General features: G+C 44.5%; 1 long non-coding RNA gene across 1 annotated transcript in view; it reads right to left on the bottom strand.

The window, feature by feature from the left end:
- Positions 1–24,634, bottom strand: part of LOC135377613 (uncharacterized) — a 171,293-nt gene that overhangs the window by 113,271 nt on the left and 33,388 nt on the right. The window contains exon 2 of the long non-coding RNA XR_010418161.1: positions 20,886–20,960. This is a non-coding gene — a long non-coding RNA (uncharacterized LOC135377613). The remainder of the gene's footprint in view (positions 1–20,885; positions 20,961–24,634) is intronic.

The following is a 24,634-nucleotide window of genomic DNA, read 5'->3' as shown; positions in this document are numbered from 1 at the left end:
TCCTATATGACTGGCTACACAACGATTAGTGAAGGAGCTGTCTTTTCCTGTATTTCTTCTTAATTTTCTATGTGTCTGCTGCTTCATCTTCCTTTTTGTTTTGCTTTTGGGAATAGCAAGCCTACATCATGCCTAACCTTTCCCTTTTTTATCAGCACTAAACATATCCCCCGTATTGCATACAGAGGTTCAATTATGCTGTGCACTGCTATGGAATAGTATGGGTATGGTGGCATAGTATGGGACTACCTGGCAGCACGAGGATTAAATGTTACAGAAGAAGGATTAAATACCACAGCATAAGGATTAAAAGTGGCGGCGTACGGATTAAATGCGAGGCATAAGGATTAAATTCCACGGCATGAGGATTAAATTTCCCGGTATAAGGATTAAACACGGCGAAAAACTGTGTAGTTGCAATGGACATTTTTCTGAGTATCGAGGATTCTCGATGCTCTGCGCTAATTGGTGTTGCGTTGGATATTTTTGTGTGTCCAATTTGTCATCGTTAGTTGGTGCTCTATTGTGTTTGTGCTAATTTTTTGTAATGATTAATGATAAGGAATGATGCATCACCACTGGGACTTCAACTCTCTTCATAATTAGGACAATATTTTCTTTTCGTTCATTGCACACGTATGTCTACTTACTGCATGTGCGGATGGCGCCTCTGTGGCGTTTGTTTGTTTGCTTGTTACGAGGTTAAGGGGAAGTTAGCCAAGACCGTTACTGGCTTGCTACGACGGCACGGGACAGCTGGTAGTGTGGGTGTCAGAGGCGCGGAAGGTGGATGAGCGTCGTCGTCGCTCGCTGCACCCCCATTCCTCCTCTCCTAACATATACTACTTGTCCCTTTGTCAAACGTCAATATAAGATATTCTCATCTCATATGATGATAGGATAGTGCAAGCAGCATCGCTGTTATGTCATCATTCTGTCAAACAGGCGCAAAATAGTCGTTAAATGTTTCGTTACCGAGATATTGTCTTACCATTTACATGTTTAATAAATTTTCAGCGGTTCGCAAGTAATTCTACGTTCCCTGCCGTATAAACAAATATAACAAAAAAAAAACGTTTGTGTTCCAGTTGTTTTCTGCAATGATACAACAACACTTACGATGATATCGTTTTCTTTAAGTGATAATTTTGTTTCCTAATATGAGTCATACATAACCTTCATCACTTGTGGTTCAGTTAAATATTGCTTTTCCCCCATTCCGACATAAAATTCCTGTATCAAAGTAGCGGTTTTTGCGTAGTGGAGACAGGGGAGAGTTGTCACAGTTTTTACTTCTGACTTTGCTGTGACGAAAGTACGTTCGTCAGGGTGGTGAAACCAACGCTGGATTTTAGTGCGGTCTTTTGGCTACACAACGCACATATTAAACTAAAGCGGGCTTCCAAAAACATTTGCGCGTAGGTCGTCAAGTGTGACAATACGCCCCAGTAGCGTGTCAGGTTGTCACACGGGCTGGGGCAGATTGTCTAAGCTGCATTTTCTTGTAATCTCTATTGTGGAGGTGTACCGAATGAAATACCATTCGAAGTGGATTCCGTGCCACTACATCCAACGTGCCATTACATCCAACGCGCCTTTACATCCGAAAACGAGCCGTTACGTCCAACATGCTGTTACATCCATTGTGCCGTTACATCCAACGAGACGTTACATCCATTTCTGGCCACTACATCCACGGGTCATTACATCCAACGAGCCAGTACATCCAACGAGTCATCACATCCTTCGGGCCAGTACGTCCAACGAGCAATTACATCCACGGACACAGAACACTCGGTCAATGTTCTCGTCGGTGTTCTGTGCTTGTTACGCAGCGCCCCATCGACCATCTCAAAGATAATTAAAGACACATTCATGCTTAATTCATTTAGTTATGCATTTTATTTTCAATGTCTGCCACATGTTGCAGCCACACGTTGTGGACGTGAGGCTGGCAGGTCAAGTTAGCGCTTGAGCAGAGCTCCCGTCGTGACGGGCCATCTCAAGCTTTATTGTGTGTCCGTGTGTCTTTTCTTTTTCTTTTTTGAGACTGTCTGCGGCTGGTTTGTTCTGGTTCACGTTTCAAGTTCGTTCGGGAAAGAATGAGGTGGAAATGAAAGCCACAATTTAATAAAGTTTTCGCATCGAATTTGGATGCAGACGTCCGCGCGTCCCATGGCAGCGAGACCGGGAGAAAAGAAAGGATGGGCGGAACTAATACTATTGGCCAGGTACCGAAACGCATTATTGATAGATATTCATGCACTATGCATTGTGGATGAATGTACATCACCACTGACCAACAACCGGGGGAGGCGGATATGTTTATTGAAGAAAAAACGCAGGGAAAGGTTAGTCAGGCATAGGCCGACTTGCTATTCCTTCCATAAAAAGAAAATCACACACGTAACATGAAGAAAACGAAAAAAGAAAGAAAGGAAAGGAAAAAAACACACACACAGCAATCGCCTGCGGGTTGTAGTCGTCTTGAACACAGACAGGTCACCGGTTCACTCCTGCTATTCCTAATCCGGGCTTCTCCTCCCGTCGACCTTCTCCTTCTCAGCCCTCCCATCGCCCCCGTGGTGACCCATATTTTTTGGCCGTTACGTCCATCGTGTCGTTACATCCATCGTGTCATTACATCCATCATGCTGTTACGTCTAACGCGTCGTTACATCTATACCGTGCTATTACATCCAACGAGCTGTTACATCCATCGTGCCATTACGTCCATCGATGGATGGAACGACGCGATGGATGTAACAGCTCATTGGATGTAATGGCCCGTGTAATGGTCCGTGCCACTACATCCAACGCGCCATTACATCCATCGTGCACTTACATCCAAAAACGAGTAGTTACACCCACCCTGCTGTTACATACAAACGACCGTTACATCCAACTAGACTTTACGTCCACTTGTGGCCGATACATCCATAAGTCAGTACATACAGCGAGCCGTTACGTCCAACCGAAAACCACACACAACGAGCTCTTACGTCCATTGCGCCATTACATCCACAGACGTAGGAAAGTGTGGGACAATGATTCCAACGCCAGCGCAAAGAACGCAGGTGTCGCTGAATATAGACGCCTGTGTCAATCCTAGATTCTAACGCGGTACCCCACGGGTACTTCTTTGAATAGGAAAAAACTAACTAAATAAAAAGAAGTGACCTGTAATACGGATTGACAATGATTGGTTCATAGACAGCTGCTATACTGGTACAACCACAAAACGACGGTCGTTAGGGTATGAGGCATGTTACTGAGTTCCCTATTTCTCCCTATTATTTTTTTCGTCAACATCAACAGAGTTCTAAGCAATGCGCATGTGTGGAGCAACGCGCATATTAATAAAATGTTAGGTGTTCAGCAGATGGTTTTTGTATTGTCAACGGACGGCGCTTTGAAAATAGAGAAACTCGCAATGCTGTGTCTGCATTCCGGGAAGTTATCTTTGTCGCTGCTTTGTTGTCACTTTTATCGTTCGCTGCCTTCGCACCATTCGTTGTCGTAAAGCCGTGTTGGTGCTTTCTTACTTATGCCCAGTCCGGCCGTGCTGCCAGGAGGTTTTGCCTGAGTTTCCCCCGACGATCACATGCCGGTACGGTTTCCTTAGAAGTCGGCCTAGGACGTGCGCTGTTGCGTTGGTCGTGACGAGTGGCCCGCCCTCAGCGAGGCCAACTACGGCAAGCAGAATATGACACACACCACCAGCATCTTTTTTACCTAATGCGCAACTATATTATTTCGTGAATATTTTGAGATTTGAGGATTTCAACTTGTGGACCAACCTTGTAATTTAGAACCTGACGTAATTTATTCCCTCACGACAGCAACTCTGTCCGTTACTTGTGAACAAATCAAATCATAAAAAGGCGTAATTTGACGGACTCTCCGGAAAACAAAAATCATCATCTCTGTTTTTCATCATCTCATCACCTGTTTGTGTAAAAGTACTGGGGTAGCCAGTTCGACGTCGCCGAAACTCACATCCCCATTATTTTTCTTTATCACATCACATCACATCACGAAAACAAACAAAAACATTCCGAGGATACGCCGCGAAATATGTGTAACGGAGTGGCTGATTTCAAAACTACATCGATGCCATATTAGTTAGGACACGACTGACATATCCTGAAGCCGCTTATCCATCGAGCATTTACATCCAAAAGAACACCAAGTCCACCGTGTGGTTACATCCAACGCGTCAGTACATCCATACCGTGCCGTTATAGCCAACGAGCCGTTGCATCCAATGCGCCGTTACGTCCACCGATGGATGTAACGGCGCGTTGGATGTCACGTCTCGTTGGACGTAGCGACCCCAGACCCTGGTAGACCGGCATTGTAAATGTAAAAGTGGCACTAAATTATTACACGATCTCTAAAATGTACTAAAAAATCTACTGAAGCACTTTCTCGAAGATATAGTTTGCGCTGTCAGTTGCTCTACCAGTTGAAGCACATGACAACTGACCCCTATGACACCCGCAATGACTTTACCTCAGCGGTGGACTTAACTGTGGAGCGTATTCCGCTGAAAATCCGTGAAAAGATGTCCGAAAGTTGAATAACTCGTGAACGAACTCATGCATTCTTTAGAGCCTTAGTGTGTGTCGTGCAAAATTTCAATATTGCAAGAACGGAAAATTTTACTTACTCGTGACAGAAACAAGTCTTGTGCTCTGTGCACCTTGCCATGCTTTCCATGATAATGAAGGTTTGTTCAGTTAGTGGTTGCTCGTCCCGCTAACAAACAGCGGGAAAATGGTTCAGCTGCTCTGCTTCGTTTTGACGACTGACCCGTGTGACAACTCTCCCGGTCTGCCCCTACAATGTCTCCCTGACGATTACAGCGCCTTACTATGAAAGTAGTCTTAGTTGACGTTTCAAATAACTTAGTTAACACTGTAGAAATCTGTCAAAATACGCGACATTCTAGGCATTTCATGCATGAGTGCACCCTGACACATAATACCAGGGAGATACCAAACTTAGTCGCTCCTGCTACGTTAGACACCTTCGTAATTAGCAGTGATGAGTAAGTTACTACAAAAAAGTAACTAAGTTACAGTTACAGTTAGCCTGCAAAATAGTAACTGAGTTACAGTTACTTTTTTAAATGTAACTTAGTACAGCAGTAACTTACTTTTTGTACTGCCTTAACATAGTTATACCGTTTTATAAACAGAGGATTTCCCATGGGCCCTAACAGCACGTTGGGAGTTTTTTCTAAGGTGGCTGGCTGTGTATAAGATGAGGAAATTCGTGGAACTCCTGGTTGGGAAAAACGGCAGCGTATACTTGAAGCCTCGACAAAACGACGCTATAGGAAACTGACGGGTGGAAAATATTGCCATACCTCAGTAACTGAGTTACAGTTACATTTTGCAGTTACGTTAACCAAAAGCGGTAACTAGTTACAGTTAGAAGTTAATTGTATCTTAGTTAACCGGTAATTAGTGCAGAATAGAAGAGTAGACCATTCTCCATGTCTGTTATGGCGAATTCCATTGACAGAGACAGAGCTTGGTAAAAATTTTGCTCCAGGAAGGGTAAAAAATGTTCCATAGGCAGAACCAGGTCAGGTGCAGATTGCTCAGTTGGGGGAACCTTTGCTCCAAGGAGCAATACTTTTTGACCTGCCAATTCACATGAGGCTGTTGTGAATCTAGGAAGCACTCGTTAAACTTGTTAGCACTTGACATACGCTGCTCGATATAAACTCAACTGCATCGCATTGTAACGCTAGAAAGAAGCAAAGACGTCTGTTCACGTTGGAGTTAAGACAAGCACTAACTTTATTCTATACAATAAGTGAAACTGACATATTTACAGTCACAGAGAGAGGGAAAAGTCCTCATTCCCAGAAAGACCGGGAGCTCTCACTCCCTCGGGGTCCCTCACCCGGGTGTCAGTCTTGCCGCTGTGAATGTCCTCAGGGCGCGCATACTAAAACCTGCGGGTGAAAACACTTCGTGGAACATTCCACAACAAGGCAAAACGAGGGGAACGGGACGGGAGAGAACAGGCATGCGCACGACAAATGAGGGCGCTAATGTCGGAGACTATTTCAACATTTCTTATTGTCGGTATACATCTAAAATCATCGGTGCACTAACAAAAGCGTACTACAATCTACAGTATGTCGTGATTCGGTGGAATCCTGGGGTGGCTACATGGCAAACTTTTGGCGCATAAGCCGCGGCTTGTACGTCGGAGAGATATCATAAATAGTGCGTTAAGTAGGCGCGCCGGGGCGCGAGTGCAGCATGTGTGCCACCAGCCTTTCTAAACTAGCACGTAGGTCACTCCTTAGAATGTGCGTTTTTCGCCTGAGAACTGAAAGAAAATGTACGAGAGTAGCCGCGGTCCCCAGTCACTTCAGAAAGTTGCCTGCTCACGTCGATGCACTAGCGCGCGCAAACGCAGACGATTTCTGTATCCTATCACGGCTTCCCCGCTGGGCGACGTAGCCGTTCTTATTGTTGCCAACACAGATCGCGGCATGCTCTGCAATCTTTATAAACTTAATTCGTTTATTTAATAACCGTGACGTGCTTTGTCGGGTAAATTCGCAGTATTCCATTTTCAACAAAGGGCAATCGAATGGTACACTTTACGAGAGGGGCAGGGGATACAAGAACGTCCCTTTAACAACAGTTCGTATATCTCAGTCCCAGATGCTGATGATGCTGTGATTTTTTCATGCATTCGATATGAAAAAATGAGCAATTGTGAGGATATGTCTCACTTGCATAGCGTAAGTGGACTCTTCCAAAGGAGGGGAAATGTGGAGTATCTTTGTATCCAAGCTGAGCCGGTTAACTCATCATCAGTTCATCACACGTTTTCGCACGGCGAGCACAATGCTCACGCTTCGCTTCTCATGTTCGCGCCCTCTTTATTTTTCCTGACTTGGTACTCGCACAAAAAAAAGCCTTCTTTCAGCAGTTCTATACTCGGTCTTTGTACCTCTACGGAGTCAAATGCACAACAGCATCAGAAGAACCTCACACGTCAGCGCTGGTTTTGTTATCCACCTACTATTCAATCGAAACGCTTCCGTACATCAGGTTTTAATTCGGTGCTCCTTGCAGCAAACTGAGAAAAATATTAATATACCTTGAGAAATATCTTACAGGACAGACTATGTGCCCTCGTGAGGACTAATTGTGAGAGCTTCATATGAACAGGAATACAAAAGAGAAAATATACTCAAAAGTAATACTCAAAATAGAGCCGTGTATGAAACAACCATATTACTCTTTCGTCTCAACCCAATCCAGCGGGAGTTTTCGCTGTGCGTTTTAAAAGACCTATAACAATTATAAAATCATCAGTTAGTGTTTTCCGTTGGAAGACACTCTATGATCATGAGGCGAGCGACGCCACCGTACGGATGACACTGCTCCGCTATTCTGAGATGCCATTCAGGTTATCTGTCCATACACACCACGCCAAACTACGGAAATGTTCTCAGGGGGCAAAGACGAGCCAGTCCTCTCCTTTGGCAGCAGACAAATGCACTACAGGGTGGTATGTACCACAGTGTGTTGTTGCTCATGTGAAGCCTTTGTGAGCTTTATGAAAACAAAGACCTCTGAAGGAACGAAAATGAAATATATATAGTATATACATAAGTATATATATTAAGGCAAACGGTATTCCCTATAGATCATATGTGTAAAATTGCATATGCCCACTTGGGGCCAGAATAAAAATATCTACGAGTAGATCAACCACCCCCACAGACTTCGCCTATGTATGGGGGATACTTTATCGTGGAATTAACTTGAGATGATTATGATGATGATGTCACACAAAAAACTGAACAAAGCTGATGTCCGCAAACGCATACGTGCCTCTGCTTGGTAAAGCAAAACTACAGTGAAGCAGGAAAAGAAACACAAGAAGGAACAACTGACTACAACAAACAATGCCGTGTCAGCTGTATACAATATCCGATCGCTGCTGAGCCCTGACGTTTACTTAGCAGTTTCAATCGGTGGCGTCAGCAGGACGTGTTCCACCGCTACGTAGTTAGCGTACATCTCGCCAGACGACGAGTTTTAACCATGACGCTCCTACATAGGCCCTCTTGCTCGAAACTAGAAAATTGCAATCAGTGTGTTTTATATGGCTTATCTGTCAACTCCACGTACGAGAGACGAATCATTTCGGCAGTTGACAACGGCGACGGATTTAACTTTATTTCACACAGAGTATGACGAAAGAAGTCAAAGTGATCCTATACTAGCTTTTCGCAAACTAAAGTCGTGGTTTGGGGAGTGGATTACATTACTTGTAATTACACGCTTGTAACTGCCATTTTAGAAAATAAGCCTTGCGCGATTCTGACATGACTACAGAAGGCATCATGGCTGGAGGCCCATCAAGGCAGGCTGTATGCGATTACTGCGTTTAATTTTTAGGGTCCTGTTTTTCTACCTTACACCTATTACGAAGACATTATATGCGCAGCAAACTCCGCCCTCACGCACGGAATTTTCGTTCTGCCTCCATTTCGGAATAGCCCCTCGCCTGCAAGTATAAGACTCTCCTCAACCCCGTTCTAAAACTAAGAGGTGCGCCCTACAAAAAAACAGAGATGTTCGCTTGTGGGTCGCTTAATTCAAAACTCATATACAGCTGGGTGCACGAGGAATAGTTTTAGTTATAAGAATCATCGTTACGGTGAATGTGTTCGATACCAGTGCGACGTTGCATACACGTCACCCGTGGTAATTGGTCAGATGAAGCAGGCAATCAATACGCATTGCTGGCGTATGCCTCCTTCTTTGGGGCGTGAATTATTTACGGCACGTGAATCGATGAATATAAGCGCATACGAGGAAGTAATATTAAAATTGCAAAGTCTCGCTGGGCTTCATAAGACAACGTTTCATACTGCTTATGACATGGAAATATTGATGCGAGAAAGTTATGTTCGTATTTATTACGGCTACCGGAATACCTGATGATTATGAGTCCTTTTGTGCAACTGAGGCGCTAAAAAATTCATTCCTACTATTGGAATAGTTTTTATAAAAAGGCTGAAGAACAAATGAATACCCTTTGTGTGTGCATGTGTGTCTTTAGGCACGCTGGATAAGTATGTACCAAGGTTCGATTGCAAGGTTTCTAGCAAAAATGTACTTTATATAAACGAAATATGAGGATATAAACAAAAAGCAAGAAACGAGAGAGAGAAATATTGATTAACGAGTGCGTGTGGGCGGCATGTGTAGAAGTTGTTTTCTGTCAAGCTCTCTTTCTGAGCACGCAACTCTTCATTCTTCGTATACATCGTCATTCTTTCTGCGTGTGCTTCTTCCCCTCCTGCCGGTCATACTAGGATTTAATTCCATGCCAGTAGGTCCAACGTGTCATTACATCCAACACGCTGGTACATCCACAAACGAGACAGTATACATCCAACATGCTTTTATACGTCCAAAGTGCCATTACATCCAACGTGCTCTTACATCCATTATTGGCCCATATGTCCATAGGCCACTACGTCCAACAAGCGCCTGTGGATATTACTTGATGATGAAGATTAGAAGAAGAAAAATGGGGAGGTGAGTCACCACTAAATCGGACTGGCTACCCCAGTACACCTACGTAGAGCAATAAATGAAAAGGGGAATGGTGGTAAGAAGATGAGTTCCGTCGGTGAAAGAAAACGAAAAGCTACAGTCAAGCAGAGAGTCAAACACTGTGTGACTCACAACATAGTGTCAGGGTTGTCGATCACAATCAACGCAATAGTCCCGTAGTTACTTCATGTCCAATGTGACCGTACATTCTACGAGCGGACATATGCGTACATCGTGCAGTCTATTTTGCATTCAGCGTACCATGAATGTGTATCATACTTCCAGTGTTGTACCCCTTACCGAAATATGGTATCGCGATACTGATACTTGTTACTTCCGTAAAAAGTAGCGAAATACTGATATCGATACTTCCTTTTTATGTATACCGCTACCGTTACTAGAAAAACGTAACGCGATGCTTTACCCGATGCTTTTGCGGAAAATACGAAGCAGCCTTTTTCTGGCTGACTTTTCCTGCCCAATAAACAGATATTCACCCACCCCGACAAATAAGTTACAGCATCGAATATCTTCAGCATCGAAATCTCGCTTACGTGAACTCTCAATTTGTTTTGCACATATCCCACATCATCATCATCCATTCATCTATGTTGTTGTTGTTGTTTTGCAGCGAATTGGGAGAGGACAATTTTGCAAAAAAAAAACACAATATTTATTATACAGCTCAGACACTTTGGTTGACTCTGAGCAGTAGCTGGCGCTCAGGCTTTCGTCTGCCCGCGCTAGGCCGATCAGTCACAATGAATACAAGCATGCGATAAAAGTAAGAAATATGACCGGTGAAGAAACCGGTGGGGAAAGAAATATGACCGGTGGGGAATTGCAAAACTATCGGTACCGGTAACGATACGGATCACGTACGTTATCATATATTTGCAACGGAAATATTTTTTCCGATACCGATTTAAAAAAGTATCGCGATCGGCGCACTTGAATACCGAAAAAAAAGTATCGATTACGGTAACAGGGTTACTTGTAACACTCCGCTCCACACGCGTGCGCGTTGAAAATAGTTCCCCTATGTATTGTTCAACCTATAGTAGCAGCATTGTAGTAGCAGCACGTTTTCCCCCTTGCATTAACCCACCAGAACGTAGCACTTGAAACGAGGCACATATTTCTTAGGGTCATACTTATGGGCGGCAAGTTGCGGCTCGCCAATGCGGCTATTTTCGAAAGCTAAATATAACAAGAATATATATTATAAAGCTATATTATAAAGAGCACCTCAAGTGCTGTTCTAAGGTTGAAGGCTGCAAAAGCTTTTTTCGTTGTCAAAATTTTTGGGTCGCCTTCTTAGGTACCTCTTGCAGGTTTAAATGCATGGGCTTTAACGTGGTGCCATGTTCGTCGCTCCCGTGCTTACCGCCCAACCCAATCGCTATGAAGATATCATTGTGTACGTTCAACGGCTTATGAATATGAATTTCCCATCCATGAATCCATGAAACACTTGAAAAAATGACATTAATACAGGGAATCCTGACGGTTATGCATACAGGAGCGGAACCGTTACAAGTACAATAAAACAGACGACATAGGAATTTGAAATGCAGAGCTCGGAACTTATGACTGTGCATGACTAACAAACGAGCCATAACATCCAACTTGCCGTTACGTCCATCGATGGATGTACTGGCATGTTGGATGTAATGACTCGTTGGACGTAGTGGCCCGGTACCCTACGATTCTGCGTTAGTAGGGTAAGGTGGGGCAATATGAGACATAAATTTGCAATTAAATATGAAATTTTTATTTCTCGAGTTTTTCAAAAAACTAGCCATAGGCACATTCTCAGGGGTCTGGAGCTTCTGACATGTAAATGCAGAACGGACGTAGCCGATCTAAAATATACAGAGAACAAGAAATTCCAAAACGCAGATTGTCTCATATTGCCCCAACCTTCGGGGCAAGACGAGACATCTTGTGGGGCGAGATGAGACCCACCGTGGTAATGAACTATACAAATTAGTTCTTGCAATCCAAGCAGACAAAGTAAAACCCCTGGGCCCCTACACAACCCCCTTGAACCCGGGACTATTTTGCCCCACCGTCCTTTGCAAACAAAGCAGCGCCAGTATGATGTATCGCTGATCGTTTGCGTTTGCGTGCGCTTCTGCTTTGCTGGAAATATCCTAGGAAACAGGAAAATTTTCTGGAAAATCCTAGGCAATATACAAAAAAGAAATCTCTGAGGAACAAGCATAAAGCCACCTAATAGTTGACTTATCCGTTTCTAACTTAACTTAAATTGCATTTATTTTAAACTACATTAAATTGTCGCGTCCTGCCCCGTGCATGTCATCGAATACATTAATTTGTCTGTTCAAGACCACATAACCAAGAGTGCCCATATTTTGCATATATCTACATAAATGAATAAAGAAATAGGATGTGGACTTACATTGACAAAATAAGCTTGCGAAGCACTGCTGCACAGATGAGAAGAAAAAGGATTACAGAAAATCGCGCCCTTTTGGCGGGTCTTTACATTCCAGGCAGAAGTAACTGTTCCGCTCTCGCTCTCTCTCTCTCTCTCTCTCTCTCCCTCTTTATTCAACGCATATACCAATACGGACATTTTTCACGTGTAATAAAGCGGATATGCAGAGCCACCTATGAGTAAAGTTTCAAGCGCATGGAGCAACGCGTCTCTGAGACAGGCGAATCGAGCAAAAAATGTCGCGTCTTGCTCTGTGTCTCATCTTGCCCCCACCTTACCTTATTCCGCGAAGAACGTGAACAGATGGAGAAAAAGAAAGCACGAAGGAGCGGAAGACTGGGGGTTAGCATCATAGGTCGGCACCTTCCCAGAAATTCATTCAACATCACATCATGGTGGGCGTTAGTCACAGCCCATCACTAGCTCACCACACCATCACGTCATATTAACATCATAATTCATAATCCATAAACATCGTAACCATCATTCGACATCAACATCACAACCCGATATTCGACTTCAACTTGAAAACCGACCACTCAACATCAACTGCAACATCACATCACGTCATGGCCAATCACTCGACGCTACACTGTTCTGACTGATGGGATGGTGGATGACGTCCATGAAGTCCAGCATGAGTGAATTTGCGGACCTGTGTTAGTATGCGTCCTGGCAGTGGTTTATCCAGGATTGCAAGTACGGGGGGTGGGGGGAGGTTGCAAAAAATCGGGGGTGGAGGTGGGCATTATATGACCAACGTGTATCTAAAGCTAAAATAACAGTGGCCTCCCTATAGGGGGTGCACAGCAAAAAAAAAAAAGAAAGAAAGCAGGAAGTGGCGCCGGGGTTTTTTGGGGGGAGGGGGGGGGGGAGGGGGGGGATGATGCAGAGGATCTAGATAAATCACTGGTCCTGTGCTGACTTCAACTGGAACTATCAACTGGATTCAAACCAATTGACCTTTTTATAACTGCTTATGCACATGCGCATGACCTTGAGTGCGCCCAGACCAACTGTATGCCGGTCAAGGATATCTCCGTGTTCGATAGATGGCGCTGGATGGGGACGACAGAAGTGGGTACCAGTGGGGACACCGCACGAACGGCGCGAGCTCGTGGGTCCCACTCAGGACCGGTTTTGGTCCTTTGTGCTACCTACGTGGGTTTGTTTTGGCGCGCGACGAGGGTGGTTCGCTGGAGAGCCGCTAGATACGACGCGTATGTGAAAAAAGTCCATTATCTCTCAGACTTTAGCATAATCTTGTAGCTTCAACCCAACGAGCGAATGCTGTATTCATTCGGCAACGCCTATGGTACCGCGAAGGACGCAGCAGTTTCGCCGATGGTTTGGGGAATCAACGGTGTTCGAAGACTCATTCGGGTCAGTGATTTTGCTGAAGCACCTTTGCTCAGTCGGAGTAAGTTACTAAAAAAGTAACTGAGTTACAGACACAGTTACCCTGCAAAACGAGTCACTGATGTTACATTTACAGTTACTATATTAAAGCAACTTAGTTACTTTACAATTACATTTTAGAAAAGCCAAATAAATACAACTAAAAGAATTCTTTTAGCTCTTGTACTGTTCAAGCATAGTTATACCGTGTTATAAACATGATATCCTATGGTCCACTGTAAGGCCATGGAAGTTATTCTTCCTGTCCATCCCGGCTGCGTATGATATGACAAAATCTGTGGAATCCCTGTTTGGGAGAAATGGCAGGACAGTTGAAGCCTCAACAAAATGACGCTAGCGAACTGACGCATAGAAAATATTGCCGTACCTGAGTAACTTAGTTACAGTTACTTTAACCAAAAGCGGTAATCACATAGTTACAGTTACAAGTTACAGTTACAAGCTACAGTTACAAGCTACAGTTACAAGTTGTAGAAAAGTTACTAGTTGCTGCAAAATGTAAGTTACAGTTCAAAGTTACCTGTTACTTGCTATCCCAAGACTGCCTTTGCTGATCATAACCGTCATGCGTCAGAGTCAAGGAGAGCAGACTCCGCATTCTATTTATGGGCCGCTCCAATTTCCAAACAACAGTTGATGCCACGTCTCGAATTCCAAGCACGCGCGTTCGCGCAAATGTGACACCACAAGCGAAGGTATTTCCGCCAAAAATACCTTCTTTGGGCGGGACTTTCTTTAATGTCATCGCGTTCTTAATGCACCTTTACTGCCGAAATCACGTCGTATGCGGGACAATCGCGTTGTCGGAAGTTTGTTAATAAAGTCAAAGTTAAAGTCGCTCCTTTCCGTCTAAAGAAGAACTCTGAATGTGATGGACCAGGTGAATGTCCAAACAGTCAAAGTAGTAACATATTCGTACGCGTACTGAAGATGCGGCGGCACTTCAACCGTCAGTTAAACAAGCTACAATTACAGCTTAAATACCTTCGTCGATTGTTTACTAACACTTGCTTACTATATGTAAAGTATTTGAAAGGCGCAGCACGAGAGAGAAAGCTGCACTGCTCCATGTATTGATCATCATTGATCATTCATCATTTATTTGTTGTTGTTGTACCACGTATTGACACGTCCTTGTCTACTTTTTGTTGTCTACTTGTCTTTAATGCGTATATACACAGAAATAATCGCGTCAATTGTTTTTAGTGCTCAAGTTCATATGATGGAAAAAGCAGCTACTTCTTTTTTTTATTAGCTACAGGGCTGAAAGTTGAGTTCTTCGGTTCCACCGACACATATTTTGGCTGATCCGGGCAGGTCAAGTACTTGGCAGAAGTGAACATCCAGTGAAATTGTTTACTTAATTCCCTTTTCGTTCTTACCCCAACAGCCTTCGGACGATCAACAATGGGTAGCAGCCCTGGCACTAAGGCCTGCTATGCAGCAGCAGGCATTTTCACGCTGTCAGGCTTTCTACTCTCTGGGGCCAGCGTTGCCATCATCCTGATGATAGTGCGTGATGACAAGCTGGATGAGCAGCTGTGGACGGCCGCGGTTCTCGTCGTGGGCGTCAGCTTCGGTGTCCTCTGTCTCGGCATCCTTGTATGTGCCTGTGCTATGTGCAAGCGCATGGCCGCTCAAGAGGAAGCTGCCCTACTAGACCACGCTGCCGACCCGACGCCGGACAAGGGTGCCTCGCCACCACCTGCTACAGCAACTTCGCCCTCCAATGGGTCTGCCAAAGTGTGGAGTACTAGCGGGTCGCTGGACCCATTACTCCCGGGTCAGGTCCCTGAAAGTCCTGCACAAGATCAGGAAGAATCCCCCCCTCCAGAGGATACGTAGGGCATCGCGCTGGTCTTCTAGGGTTTCTACAAAGTGCTTACCATAGAAGGCAGCCGCGAGTGTGGGGACTGTGCGAAAGCAACTGTAACACCCCACCGTCGACTTTCTGAAAACTTATGTGCTTCACAAAGCTGTGTATGCTTTGAACTGGCGGCTGCAGCAACAAAGTGCGGAAATTGAGAAATATATATATCACTGATGTACATACCTACAAGCAGTCGCGCACAGCCTCCTGTGCTCATTATTGATACGTATATAGTACTACGAGGTCTGCATTTGAACAGATAGTGTCAAAGTGTGCTTGGATTATAAAAAATTGTTTTCGATAGTAGATTAAGTAACCTGGAACTCCATGCCACTAGGTGACACCCCCGAAGGTACTCTGGAATTCGCCCGGGTCACGTGTCCCTATAATTATGCCGTAGACCTCAGAGTTGGAACTTTACGGTTTTCGAAATGCTCGGACCTCGAAGTAGTCAAAAATGTGGTATGACAAAGTTTGGTTCAAATGCCTCGCAACAGTATCCTACGGAAAAAAAAAAAAAAAGACAGTATCTGCTTTGCCGCCATTGCGCAAGAGATCCCAGATCTCCGAAATAGGTATAGTAAGATCAGAGCAAAGACCTTGTGTCAACATAGCGTAAATGTTATCCCTCAAGTCAAATGATACGCAGCTCGAACATTATACCGAAAATAGCACAATAAACAAATAGACGGCGCCACTCCCTTTAGACAGCATTACAGAACTGTAAGCGATGTTTTCGTAGCCAGGGAAAATTGAATACATACCGGTCATGAATATCCTATAGCTTACGTGTAATTCTGCCCTATCTGCGTTTACTGTTCTTTTATATTCAAAAAAGTGAAGTTTGTAGTTGTGCCGCCTTTCAGCAACAAATAGGGCGTTTTCTGCTAAAGTCACGCACTTCAATATGCATTATGTAGCGGCCTCAAAAACTCCGGATATACCGACTGTCGATAAATGCGGTGCAGCGTTCCGGTCTTTTGTTGGCTTACCATCGCTCCGCCGTTCGCCGGTGGCTGGCTCCTAACAACTTACTGATCAGATGTCTGGCATAATGAGCTGAATATTCACATAGCGATGGCGCCATGTTATGAGTTACGGATAGGTTATAAACATGCATTTAGGAGCGTTTCGAAGTGTGCGGAACACGCCGTTGAGACTGTCTTACAAGCGCATGTGCATTCTCGAGTTATCGCATATCTCCAAGTACCAAATGTTCAAAAACTGCCACGGTGTACACTAGAAGCTGATCTCTACGTAGTACCTTTCGTACTGTGCACTAAGAGACGATTGCAGGAAGTACACGAAGCACCTTTATGATGTTCATGACCTAGAGATTACAGTTATGAAGTTACTCCATTGTACCTACTGGATGTTGTCTGGTTAACAGATCTCTATTTTCATGATTTTCATTCAGCATGTCTCATCGAAGATAAGAGTTTTTTGTGGGAAGATTTTATGATGTACCACTAAGAAACGACAAGACGTCCTTCACGGGGCCAACAGTAGAACTTCTGTCACACATTCCACCACTATGATTACACTGGGCTTCTCTATACTTTTGTAGAAGACGCACACACGGAAGGTCCTGTACTCAGAGGGTAGGAACAAATCGTAATTTACAGCTTGACGTGCCAATGTCATAAATAGTCATTAAAGACAATAGCACAAACACTTAGATGAGACATCTCTGTTTTTCATCCAACGCTGGTGGAAACAGCGTTCCCGTGCATGGTCACTTGTTTTTGTTGTTATGCTCTATAGAGCAACGCCGTGATGAATATTAGTGGAAGGTGAACGTAGCATATCCATAAAGTTGTTTTAATAGCCATCAAATGCTCTGCCATTAAACGTAACATTCTAAGGCTGCTCAAATTTGCAACAATGGGCAAGATACAAAATGGCGCGTCGAGCTCAAGCGTGAGAATACACATGTAGATAGCCCCTTGGTCACCTGTACCATGGAAAGTGGGATTATCTGCCTCCAGGGCACCGTGAGAGGACGCGCATATAAAAGAAACACTATAGGCGCAATATATTTTTCTCTGCGTAACTCTTACTTCGCTCAATCAAGGAAAATTTTAGTTATTTTCGTGAATTAACGACTTTACCCGCTCTGGAAAATTTATCTTTCTAGGCGTTCACGTTAAAAAAATTGTAGACAATAATTTTCGGTATGCGATGACATCTTTACTGTGCATGACGAAAGGACGTCACTTTTTCAGGATTTGTAACATCGATTTACGTAAAGCCAGCAGTGACCTGTTCTGATTTTCACAACCATGCAGTGTAAGAAGAGAGGCGCGTGTTCCGAAAAATATGTCGTTATGTCGGCAGCTGATTCGCATGTTTTCGAAATTACGGTACAGTATACGCAAAGTTTGGGATACGCCGGCTGCCATTTTATGAAGACGAGCGATTTGCAGCGACTGTATAAAGATGGGTATCTATACCAAGCATATTTACCACAGTACTACAACACTTTTGCTGATTAGACCGAAAGGGTAGTAGAGCGAGACGTCACAAACACAATGCATTACCGTTTTTGCTATGAATGAACAGAACTTGAAATTGGAACTGAGGCTGCTGTTATCCACTTCGAATGTTTCAAAGAGCAACCGACAGGATACAAAACGCCCTTTTTGAGGGGCCACCTCACTACATTTCAATCAATGTTCGTAGCCAGTGTGAGGTATAGAGTTGAGGGATTCCTTTGTCGCACGCGTTAGCGACAGTGATTACGAAAGCTATGTCATGTGTCAGTGCCTTACTATCTGATATTAATCATAGGCTCGGTAATTTCACTGTTGTTCTTTAAAATATTCTCATAATCCTTACGAGCATACTGTTATACGTGGAACCCGTCATATCTGCTATACACTTGTAGTAACAGAACATGACTTAGTTGGTCCGTCAGTCCTTCTGATCTTCTCCAAGCAGACTGTGTGTGTAGTGCTGCATATGATGTGCTCTCGTACTCCTTGTACATTATTTCTCACAACTGATGATGTCTGAATGTAACTATGTGTTGTGCCGTACGATGAATTATATGTGCACGTTGAACATGAATATGTGTAAATACATTCTGCATTTACTTCTCTGCTGCATTTGCTTCCGTGCATAATTATGTATATTGTACATATTTGTACTTACGTAAACCGGAAGCAGTCTTGTGCGAAAAGTCGTCGCGGGGATTCTATCTACTCTGAACAAGCGACACTTGCAATAAAACGTACACACCGAGGCAGAAAGCCTGCTATGATCCCTTGCAAACGATATAATCAAAGAATGAGACAGATGAAATTGAGTCATTCATGCAGAAAATGGACCTCTGGAAATGGACGCGCAGACAGCATGCAGACATTATACCTAAGATATGACAGACATGTTACGCTCAAATGGATACTCACTTTCTAACCCCAAGTATAGAAACAGAAATGACATGCACGTGCGTCTTCGCCGTTCTTACATACTAAATAGTTTGAAGGATTTTTCTATTTTTTATTGTGTACTTTCGTTCGCACCAAGCCTGTCCTTTTGTACCCATCCATTAAGCATGCTTCCATCACCACACGTGACATAAAGGAAAGATAAAGTAATCCGCGGAAAACCAAGATGTCTGATCCTACGGTATAGCTCCTCTCACTACCATACACCGTGGCTAACTGAAGGAGGTTATATACCAGAAGAAGTTTTACTACATAACCTCCTTGGGCTAACTTCACGTGCAACCAATAATTCTGCCATTTCCTTCAAGTCATTATGATTTGCATAGAAATTAGGTAGAATTTGGAACAGTATTTTACGCCGATGGTAATACTACAAAGTTCGCGCGTTTCGGAGCGCGAAGCCTCTGAGATTGTATTACTGGAAGCCATACACATGTCATTCTTATAGAAAGGAGCTAGCCGCCATGCAGACGAAATTCTAATCTTATACCACCAGACTGACGTCCACGTGCCTCACAAAAGACAATGGAATATCCCCGAGGGATCCCCGACTGTCAGTGATAAGCGCTTGATAAACACTCGTCGAATTTACACAGCGAACACGAAACATCACCTCGAAAGGCTGCTGCTTGCTGTAGATTAGTGGAAACCCGCATCCGGCATTCATTGTCCGTATTCAAGCAATGTTATTCAGAGGGATAACACCACGAGGGTACCAACATCATATCACGCCAATGAACAGTTTCCTTACAAATGAATTGTGTGCGTCCCACGGCGGTATGTTTCCTAGGGGATGTGCAAAAAGCAAAACAGAATGTAATACGTAGAAAGGCATTAAGCATATCCACACGCACCAGCTTCTAAAAGAGCGCGTCCAAAATGCGTTACCAGGAACCATAAGTTCTTGTGATGACGAGTAAGTACGAAGGCATGTCCTACACACATGTATCCCTGCAGACACGTCACATGTGTGAGCAGCGCATTGCTTCTGTTGCAGGAAACTTTGTGCACAAATCACAGCGCTCTTTCGCTTCTAGCACGGTCGTCGTGCTACTAGCTCTCCTTCTATTTTCAGTTTCTCTCTTTATGTATTTTCTTAACGCGGCGTCTGGCTTGGTGTGCGCCTGACGTATGGCAATAAGCGCTCTGTCGACGAAAAAGGGAAAAGTTCCCTCACATTTTTCTACCGACGCAATGACGCTATTTGCTACTTCTTGTGCATTTACAAGCATGCAGATAACGGAAGGCCAATAACAGCATGCATTCAGGACGGCAGTGATTCTAATCAACACGATCTTTCCTCGTTCACAAACATGATGTGTCCTTGCAGGGTCCGTCTTGGCCAGCTAAGTGACTCCCGAGTCCCGCACTGTGATTCTCAAAGCCGTCGCGGTGCCGATAAAATAACTATATACTCTGCTCACTGAACTTTCGCGCACCAGCGAGGGAATATTCCGAAGCCGACTCGAAAGGGGCAACCCGACGCAGGACGCACCCTTGTCATGACAGGTGTCGAGAAAGTAGAGCGGATCCAGTAAATACATCTGGCGTTACTAAGAAGGCTGACATAACAGATAATGCAAAGGTAAAGCAGAGAGAATACAAACACACAAACGCTCTTCGTTCAACACGTCGTTTGATAAGGGTGCTTCGAACTCTGGCGTTAAAGTAAAGCCGTTAGAAGAAGCTAGGCTTTTCTTCTTTACTTATTTTGTTCTGTCTGTCAGGCACCAGCTGGCAAGCAGACTTCCCTGTTATCTGAGTAAGTAGCAACACAGACTGGGAGATCGTGATTGCCCCGTCTTTCTTCCCGAGGAGAAGTGCCAAGTTTTTCACAGACATCGACCGAGCATGTTTCCATTGAGTCCCACGTTTTCACATAAACACATTGAGCATAATACGAGAAGGCGCAAGCTAGATTATATAAATGGAAAGAGGATAATACTACCAGCAGTCTGAGGCGAAACGAATACTTCTTTCCTGTGTCGCCTCAGAGTCAAGGAACAGCTACCGTTTCCACACAAATATGTTCTTTAGCGCCATTCCGCTCGCCTATAGTGTTTACTCACCTATTCCCTGTGGCAACCAAAGTAGCATCATGCAGGTAGACGTAGCGAACCGAGTGATGATCCGTGCTAAGAAATCTGGAAAAAGAGAACAATAAATGGGTCGTTTATGACGCTAGTGTAAACTTGTGCAAACAACCCTGCAACACCACAAAGTACGCCGCATAGTTGTAGTCACTGATCTCTATGTATAAAGGCTGGATAGCGGATGGGTGACGCGGGGCTAATGCTGAACGAGTTCAAACAACGAATGTGCAACATCTCCTGGTTAACAGGATCGGTTCGGGATTCGCTTCTGTACAAGGTCGACCCAGGGTTACGCTTTCGAGTACCACCTTCCTTTACGCGACAAGCGACTACTGTCCTACATAGGCTACGGCTCAATGTACCGTACAGCGCACGTCTCCTCTTCAAAATCGGAAAGCGAGACTCTCCGAACTGTAGTGAGTGTGGCGTTGTAGAGGATGTAGAACACATCCTTCTCAGGTGTCAGAAATACGTCGATGCTCGAAGGGCATTAGAGACAAGCCTCCCTCGTGTGGACTCCCGAGCCTTCGACATCACGAAACTGTTAGGTCCTCCTTCGTCCGACAAGGCGCTAAGGCCACTTGAAGACTTTTTGCATGCAACCGGGCTTATGGACATCCTATGACACGGTGAATGTGTGATGTGTCCTGTGTGTGCCCCCGGCGATTCCGCCACTTTACTCTAACTTGGGCGCAGCTCTTGAACTTTTGACCTACATGTTGAACTCCATTATCATCTCTGTTCGTCTCTGGACATCATCCTTTTGTGTTTTCATCATCTCATCATCGGATTGAACTTTCTGTATTAAGTGTACTGGGGTAGCCAGTTTGACTTCGTCGAAACTCACATCCCCATTTTATGGCATCCCCCATATGGCAAGCGTCTAGGATGACATGGACCCTCCAAGAAGCATCAGAAGGGTGCTGGAACCACGGTCTGATATTAGAGATTTTCATGTTGGCGCCAAGCTCCTGAAACATCGTGAGGTTAGAACCTCGACCATCACTGACAATCGTTGCTATGAGTACACCAGTGTCGTGCAACTTCTGAAGGCACAGGCTAACTTGGTTAGCCTTTTCCTCTCCACTAAGGCTGTTGATAAGAAAGTATGCACATGACACTTTCCAACTGCCATCCAGTGCAACCACGAGGAACACAAGAGCTTGCGTCGCTGGCTCCTGGCTGTCGTCGTTGACTCCTGTGCCAAGGTCTACAAAGCCTTGGAATGAATGCCCTGGAAACTGCTTCTTGATACTCATCACATCAAGCATGAGGGAACACAGGACACGCTTCGCAAGCCTCTGCTGCTCATCCACATTTGAAGAGCATCAAATGCCTCCTGCGTAAATCCTGGTTTGCCATGGATGGAGCTATACCATGTCCTCATTGTTGATTGATGTGGTAGTGCCAGGTTCAAAGTACGCCTGACATACTCGTACGCCTTGGCTGAATAGAACTGCAGGGTGGGTGCAAAGCGGCGAAGTGTCTCTGGGTACTTTTCCCTGCTTACTTTCCCTCCCTTATTTTTCATTGTACGCAGCACGAGATCAAGCTGTACATCGGAGAGCGAGCCACGGAGCATGTCACTGCACTGTGCTGACACATGCGATTTGTCCCGAAGGTCATGCATTATGCCTTTCACGGTGAGCACCTTCTTTTGCAGTCTTGTAGCTTTTTCATGTGTGCACTTTAACTTCTTCTTCACTCTTTCTAGTGCCTCAAGTGTCACGTTGGCCTTTCGCTTGAGTGTGCGTGGACTGTCTCGTACTACATAGCTGTGGTCCGCAGCAGGGTCATGTGGTCGTGTAGTTGGTTGTGATGACGTCCCTGGTTGTGCAACCTCGTTGACTTCCTCCGGCTCCACAGTGCATCTAATTGGGGGTACCCTCCTTGGTTGCACTTTCTGTGTGAAAATGTACGGGCAGATATTGCAAAATGCTTGTATTCGCCAGTTGTCAGTTATCTTAAGCAGGGAGAATAAAGAGTAGACGTTCGAGGTTGAAAAATTATTTATTGTCTCTGAGTAAACATGCTGGAACGCACCAAAAAGACATGTGGCTGGTGTGTTAGTATATCTCACAAGTGAGTTATGTTGGGCAAAATTTTCATGCAATAATTTTTTCTCTATATGCTTTTGCCCATCTTAGTATTGTCCTATGCAATATGGAGTGGCTTTTAGCTGCGTGTGAATGCATAATTCAGGAGTGTTTTCGTATATTGGACTAGCTGCAGCTTTAAGGTACCCTTCATGCAGTACTGGTTCTATAGTCAGCAACCATCGCTTGAAACTCTAACTACGGAGCATATCATTCATAGAGGACAGATTTTCATGCAAACTCATACTTTCAACTCTGCATGCTTTTTGTACACTGCATAATGTAACATACTGTTGCCCCAGCGAATTTGTTAAATGTTTTAAATGCATGCAAGTGCATTTCTAGAGGCGCATATTTCGAGCAAGTTTATTGAATTTTTCATGCATGTGTGTTCAACCAGCTTTTAGTGCATATAAATCCGGCTTCTACATATGAGATATGACGCATGCATTATTACTTTCTGGAGGTGCTCTGGGAAGTCTAACTTGGTGGGCACAGCGTCAGGTCTCAAACGAACGGTCTGACCCGTTCTGTCGAAGCAGCTGTCTTCAAAATGTTTGCTGCAGACCACTGATGTCCTCGACGGCGTCCAGTCCTTTCGCCTGACGTTCACCACCCACTTTTTTTAAAGATCCGGGCGGCTGTGAGGGAACCTGTATTGAACCATTTATGCCATGAATTGCGGCAGGGATGACAAGGCTGATCCAGGCAAGCAATTGGCGATACCGTGATCGCCAAACTCAGCGGTAGATCCCACACCTGACAAGCGCGCTTCAACACCTGCTGCGTGCTGAGACCATACCAGAGAACTGCAGGAAGTCTGTACTATCACAATGACTCTATCCAGATAAAGTACTGCTTAAAGTTTAACGTTTAGATCTTGAGATACGAGTCACAAAGTGCCGCGCACATGCTTCAACGGCTACGTTTTGTCGCCCCGCTCGTATTAAGAATAAATCACATATATTTATAAAACTAAGTCACTTACTTGTGAAGTGTCGTTCCCGGTGCCTTGCCAGTACGGGCAGTACATCCATAACCACAGCAGGCGGGCATGACACGATAAAAATGTTACGCAAAGGCGCATGCAGAATATGCAGCTGCAGTCGCGGATGGCAATGTTTTGAGCTTGCCAAGATGGCGGCCCTCAGTCCGCTGTACGGGAGTGCTCGGCAGCCAGCCCGAATATACGAATGCACAGCCTTTATGCGCTCGCTTCCTTACTTCTTGTTCGTATACCGGATGTAACGGTTGATATGACGGTAACGGCGCAACGGTTTACTGTTCGCATACCCCTAAAGCGCCAGTAAAATACAGAATGCCAGTACTTTATTCTGTACTGCCCATAAAATACCAGTAATTGTTTGCAGTTTGGAGAGCATGCCTGCATAAGTATCGTTAAAAAGATCCAGTTGTATTGTAGGCCATTTGATCAGGTCTTAAGTTGACGACATTGACTGCATGAAAAATATACGGTGGTTGTCAACAGTTAATCGTTGACAGAGACGGTTTTCTCTGTGTCGTCCGTCTTTCTTGTGGCCCAAGCTCAAGTTTTTTCACCGTGGAGCAATCCACAAGAGTAGCAACGTCTACGGCATGTTGCTCTGAAGGTGGCAACCCTGTTCCTGA

Source organism: Ornithodoros turicata, chromosome 1, assembly GCF_037126465.1.
Source record: "Ornithodoros turicata isolate Travis chromosome 1, ASM3712646v1, whole genome shotgun sequence".
Classification (NCBI taxonomy): domain Eukaryota; kingdom Metazoa; phylum Arthropoda; class Arachnida; order Ixodida; family Argasidae; genus Ornithodoros; species Ornithodoros turicata.
This window is presented reverse-complemented; position numbering and strand designations above follow the sequence as displayed.